At 47.9% G+C, this 6757-nt stretch overlaps 1 protein-coding gene across 1 annotated transcript in view; it reads left to right on the top strand.

Moving 5' to 3' along the window:
- The first annotated feature begins 689 nt into the window (after positions 1–689).
- LOC143995924 (diacylglycerol O-acyltransferase 1-like) overlaps positions 690–6757 on the top strand; it is a 33343-nt gene continuing 27275 nt past the window's right edge. The window contains exon 1 of the mRNA XM_077490687.1: positions 690–832. The gene's annotated coding sequence lies outside the window, so the exon portion shown is untranslated. The remainder of the gene's footprint in view (positions 833–6757) is intronic.

Raw genomic sequence — 6757 nt, 5'->3', positions numbered from 1 at the left:
TATGTGATGGTTTCGCTGAACTGTATTGCCGAAACTATGTTGGAACGCACGGCGCAAGTGTTTGGAACGCATCGCGCATGCGCAGTACGCAACAACGTGGCCCGTGTTTGTGTTGTGTGTAACATCACTTCCGTAACATTATGTGATGGTTTCGCTGAACTGTATTGCCGAAACTATGTTGGAACGCACGGCGCGAGCGTTTGGAGCGCATCGCGCATGCGCAGTACGCAACAACGTCACTTCCGCACCATCCTGTGATAGGCATCAAACTGTGGGGCCCTCTATAGCCGAGCGGACCGCCATCTTGGGCGAGGGCAAACATGCCCTTAGTAGAAGTCTAACGTAACCCTCTGACAACATAACAAACAGTCATATCTGTGCACACTAATCCTCTGTGACTAACATGAATCACTGAAATAATGAAAAGGCCTCAAATGGCCGAGCTAGAAGCGGAGTGGACGTCCCTAGCAACCAGTCAGGTTTCTGTGTAGAAGTGACTGGTTGCTATGCAGACAGAGATAAACATATTGTAGGGATCTGCTGCCCTCCACTGTTTGAATCAGATAATGACTGTAAGTGTATTATATATGTACTTCCTGCCCCTGGGTAGTTAACTTGGAAGCCCCCTAAGGGGGAAGTGGAGAGGGAGAGAAGAAAGTTTCAGTCACATGGCCTTTCAGTGCCGCTAAGTCCTGGAGCAGAAGAGACCAGACACGACTAGGGAGGGAATAACACACAGAGGAGGTGGGCGGGCTCCGACCGCTGTTCTCGCCATCAGGTCTGCAACGCCAAGACGAACGCCAGCCATCCTCAGGGGAGCCCGCAATGAGAGGTATCTCTATTTTATTTTTTTATTTTAATTAAACATGTTTTACTTTTTTCCTCTATTTGTATTTATTCATTTTGATTTGTTATTTATTTATTTTGTATTATTATGAATATTAGATTTATGATTTAATATTTAATTCATTGTTCATTTCTGTAGGCCCAATGGTGGCCCTGAGGTAATATTTGCACAACGTCTCATTATATTGGACGTTCGTCTTCTCACGCGGCTGAATAATTTCTTGTAATTGGCGGTGCCCAAAACCGAAAATTCAGGATGCACTTGGCCCAAACTGACGGTTTTTAACCACTTCAGACCCGGAAAGGTTTTACCCCATTAACCACCTCAATACAGTGCAGTTACACCCCCTTCCTGACCAGACCAATTTTCAGCTTTCAGCGCTCTCACAGTTTGAATGACAATTACTCAGTCATCCAACACTGTATCCATATGAAACTTGCGTCCTTTTTTCCACACAAATAGAGCTTTCTTTTAGTGGTATTTAATCACTAGTGGGTTTTTTATTTTTTGTGCTATAAATAAAATAAAACGTACATTTTGTGAAAAAAATGCCTTTTTCTTCGTTTCTGTCATAAATTTTTGCTAATTAGTAATTTTTCTTCAAAAATTTTGGCCAAAATTTATACTGCTACATATCTTTGGTTAAAATAACCGACATTAGTGTATATTATTTCGTCTTTGTGAAAGTTAGAGAGTCTACAAACTATGGTGCCAATCACTGAAAATTGATCACTTCTGATCAGGCCTTCAGTACATCAGGTGTATCTCATTTCTTGAGACACTAACAAGTCAGGAAAGTACAAATACCCCCAAATGACCCCTTTTTACAAAGTAGACATCCCAAGGTATTAAGTAAGTAGCATGGTGAGTTTTTTTAAGTTGTCATTTTTTCCCACAATTCTTTGCAAAATGAAGATTTTTTTTATTTTTTTTTTTTATTTTTTTTTACTAAATTGTCATATTATCAGGTTATTTCTCACACACAGCATATGCATACAACAAATTACACCCCAAAATACATTCTGCTACTCTTCCCGAGTACGGCGATACCACATGTGTGAGACTTTTACACAGCCTGGCCACATACAGAACACCAACATTGATGTAGTACCTTCAGACGTTCTACGAGCAAAAATGACGCATCTCATTTCTCAACCACCTATTACACTTTTGAAGGCCCTGGAGTACCAGGACAATGGAATTTCCCACAAAATTACCCCATTTTGGAAAGCAAACACCCCAACGTATAATCTGTGAGGCATAATGAGTCTTTTGAAGGGTTCATTTTTTTCCAGAAGTTTTTGGAATATGTGGAAAAAAATTAAAACGCATTTTTTTTTTTTTTTTACACAAAATTGTCAATTTATAAGATATTTCTAACACATAGCATGTATATAGCAAAAATTACACCCCAAAATACATTCTGCTACTCCTCCCGAGTATGGCGATACCACATGTGTAGGACTTTTACACAGCCTGGCCACATAGAGAGGCCGAACATTGAAGTAGTACGTTCAGGCGTTCTAGGAGCATAAATGACACATCTCATTTCATTCCTACCCATCACATTTTTGAAGGTCCTGGACCACCAGGACAGTGAAATTACCCACAAAATGACCCCATTTTGGAAAGCAAACACCCCAACGTATATTCTATGAGACATGGGCTGCAAATAGGTACTCGGGTACTCTGATGGCCTGGTGACAGGTACTCGGGTACTCTGATGGCCTGGTGACAGGTACTCGGGTACTCTGATGGCCTGGTGACAGGTACTCGGGTACTCTGATGGCCTGGTGACAGGTACTCGGGTACTCTGATGGCCTGGTGACAGGTACTCGGGTACTCTGATGGCCTGGTGACAGGTACTCGGGTACTCTGATGGCCTGGTGACAAGTACTCAGGTACTCTGATGGCCTGGTGACAGGTACTCTGATGGTTTGGTGACTGGTATTTGAGTACTCTGAAGGGCGGTGACAGGTACTCATATGGACTGTGACAGGTACTCGGGTACTCAGATGAACTGTGACAGGTACTCGGGTACTCAGATGGACTGTGACAGGTACTCGGGTACTCAGATGGACTGGAACAGGTACTCGGGTACTCAGATGGGCTGTGACAGGTACTCGGGTACTCAGATGGACTGTGACAGGTACTCGGTACTCTAATGGACTGTGACAGGTACTCGGTACTCTAATGGACTGTGACAGGTACTCGGTACTCTAATGGACTGTGACAGGTACTCGGGTACCCTGATGGACTGTGACAGGTACTCGGTACTCTAATGGACTGTGACAGGTACTCGGTACTCTAATGGACTGTGACAGGTACTCGGTACTCTAATGGACTGTGACAGGTACCCGGTACTCTAATGGACTGTGACAGGTACTCGGGTACTCAGATGGGCTGTGACAGATACTCGGGTACCCTGATGGACTGTGACAGGTACTCGGTACTCTAATGGACTGTGACAGGTACTCTAATGGACTGTGACAGGTACTCGGTACTCTAATGGACTGTGACAGGTACTCGGGTACCCTAATGGACTGTGACAGGTACTCGGTACTCTAATGGACTGTGACAGGTACTCGGGTACCCTGATGGACTGTGACAGGTACTCGGTACTCTAATGGACTGTGACAGGTACTCGGTACTCTAATGGACTGTGACAGGTACTCGGGTACCCTGATGGACTGTGACAGGTACTCGGGTACTCAGATGGGCTGTGACAGGTACTCGGGTACCCTGATGGACTGTGACAGGTACTCAATACTCTAATTGACTGTGACAGGTACTCGGTACTCTAATGGACTGTGACAGGTACTCGGGTACTCAGATGGGCTGTGACAGATACTCGGGTACCCTGATGGACTGTGACAGGTACTCGGTACTCTAATGGACTGTGACAGGTACTCGGGTACCCTGATGGGCCGTGACAGGTACTCGGTTACCCTGATGGGCCGCGACAGGTACTCGGGTACCCTGATGGGCCGTGACAGGTACTCGGGTACCCTGATGGGCCGTGACAGGTACTCGGGTACCCTGATGGGCCGTGACAGGTACTCGGGTACCCTGATGGGCCGTGACAGGTACTCGGGTACCCTGATGGGCCGTGACAGGTACTCGGGTACCCTGATGGGCTGTGACAGGTACTCGGGTACTCTGATGGGCCGTGACAGGTACTCGGGTACTCTGATGTGCCGTGACAGGTACTCGGGTACTCTGATGTGCCGTGACAGGTACTCGGGTACTCTGATGTGCCGTGACAGGTACTCGGCTACTCAGATGGGCTGGGACAGGTACTCGGGTACTCTGATGGGCTGTGACAGGTACTCGGGTACTCTGATGGTCTGGGACAGGTACTCAAATACTCTGATGGACTGTGACAGGTACTCTGATGGACTGTGATTGACAGGTACTATGAGGGGTGGTGACAGGCCCTCTTTATTGGGGGGGGGGCAATCAGTGTGATTGGTGTACACTGTATGTGGTAACGAGATGTTACCGCAATCTCCTCCTCACACACGATTGGTGTGTGAGGAGGAGAACCCGGTAACATCCCGTTACCGCGGTTTGTTTACATTTTAGTGATCGGCTGTGAAAGGATCACAGCAGATCACGTGGGTAAACAGCTGGCCAATGGCTGTTTACCAGCGTCGGTGACGAGCAGTGTTCCCGGGGAACACGCCGCCACCAGCGTGCACGCGCATGCGCCGTGCAAGTTCGGGGTGTGACCATCTGTGATCGGCCGTGACTTCATCACGGCCGATCACGTGGTAAACAGCCATAACGAATGGCTGTTCACCCCCTTCGGTGGCGAGTGGTGTCTCCGTGACACGATCGCGCGTATTCCCTGTTTAAACGGGAGGCCGTCATATGACGGCCTCCCGCCACAATAGGTGTGCCGCCTGGCCGTCAATTGACAGCCGGCGGTCGGGATCTAGTTAAGGCCCGCCTCCTGCAAATATATGTCGGCAGAATGGCACAGCTGGGCACAAGCACGTACCTGCGATTTTTATTGTGACTGCGACATTATGGCGGACACATCGGACATTTTTTGACACATTTTTGGGACCATTGTCATTTATACAGCAATCAGTGCTATACAAATGCAGTGATTCCTGTGTAAATGACACTGGCAGTGAAGGGGTTAACCAGGGATGTGGCAGTGTAGGGGTTAAGTGTTCCTAGGGGCGTGTTACTAACTGTGAGGGGCTGGGCTTTGTGTTAGTGAACACTGATCTCTGCTCCAATCACATGGAGCAGAGATCAGCGTTACTTGTTGCTAGGCAGAACGGGGAGATGCTGTTTACAACGACATCTCCCCTTTCAGCCGCCCCGTGAGACGATCGCAGGTATCCCTGCGGCGATCGAGTCCGCGGGACCCACGACCGGACTCACGGGGGTCCCGACCGGCACGCGAGCATATAAAAATGGACGTACCTGTACTCCAATATGCCTGCCCATGCCATTCTGCCGATGTACATCAGCGTGTGCCGGTTGGAAACTGGTTAAAGCGGTTCTTCACCCTAAAGGGGAAGTTCCGCTAATCGGATCCCTCCCCCCCTCCGGTGCCACAATCGGCACCTTTCAGGGGGGAGGGGGTGCAGTTACCTGGATAATCCAGGTAACTGCACCCACTTCCGGCCAGACCGCCGCAGACCCCCGCAGACGCTCCGCCCCCACCCCCGCCCCCCCCCCCTTTGTGTTCTGGGAAACACACAGTTCCCAGAGACACAGCGGGGGACCATAAGAGACGCGCAGCGCGACTCGCGCATGCGCAATAGGGAACCGGGCAGTGAAGCCGTCATGCTTCACTTCCCGATTCCCTGACAGAGGATGGCGGCGCTCGTCATCTGCCGCCGACATCGCTGGAACCTGGGACAGGTAAGTGTGATTTTATTAAAAGTCAGCAGCTGCAATATTAGTAGCTGGCTTTTAATATTTTTTTTTTTAGGTGCAGAACCGCTTTAAACTATATAAAAATAAAAGCTTTCATTTTTGCACAGGTAAAAGAATTACAAATATTTCCGCTTTCCCCTCTTCCTCAGAAGTAATGTTTTTTTCAGACCCTTAAACCTTTTGATAAGTCCTCTGGCCAGGAATACGCGAAGCAATAGGGGTATTAGGTATGCATACTGTCATTGTTTTGTGCTGTTCTATTCGCCATTTTGCTTCTTCAATGTTTTTGATGCCGTGGTTCATGTCTTTTGACTAACTAAATAAAAAATTTGAAAAAAACAAACAAAAAACTTTTAAATGATTTAGAGCAGGGGTGCCCAACCTTTTGAAGAGCGAGGGCCACTTAAGAGACTTGGTAACTGGTCACAGGCCACAATAAGTGGAGCGGACAGAAGACAGATCCTTGTCTGCTCTGTATATGCAGACCGGACATGGACACAGCCCACTCTGCTCTGTGGGCCCCCCTATCCGATCCAACCAGATGGAAGGGGACAGATCCCCTTCTGTTTTTTATTTTATTAGTGAATCGGATTGGAAGTAGGTGGGGGCAAATGGACACAAGTCCGTTTACATCTGCCACTCCATAGAGGTGCATGGAGGGTCCGCGTGGGTTGAACCGATCATGTGAAAGGGGCCTAAGGCTGCTTTCACACTGATGTGCGGCAGTTTACCTGCACTGCAGGTGCAGTACAGTGCACCTGTGGCTTTCCTGCAGGTTAGCTGCACTTTGCCATTGATGTCTATTATATCCTGCAGGTGTGGTGCACTTTCTGAAAGCACACCAAACCCGCAGATAATAACACAAGTCTATGACTCAGTGTAGGTAACCCGAAGGTGCAGTGTGCTGCACCTCTGGATCAGTTTGAAAGCAGCCCAGTAACCACTGCAGAACAGATATACCCATATATACACTGCTTTTAGTAATAAACTTACCTTTAATAACAGTCTTCC

Source organism: Lithobates pipiens, unplaced genomic scaffold (assembly GCF_037356315.1).
Source record: "Lithobates pipiens isolate NorthernLeopardFrog02 unplaced genomic scaffold, aLitPip1_a1.2 Scaffold_19, whole genome shotgun sequence".
Taxonomy (NCBI): Eukaryota; Metazoa; Chordata; class Amphibia; order Anura; family Ranidae; genus Lithobates; species Lithobates pipiens.
The sequence above is the reverse complement of the archived record's forward strand: the minus strand, read 5'-3'. Positions and strand labels throughout refer to the sequence as shown.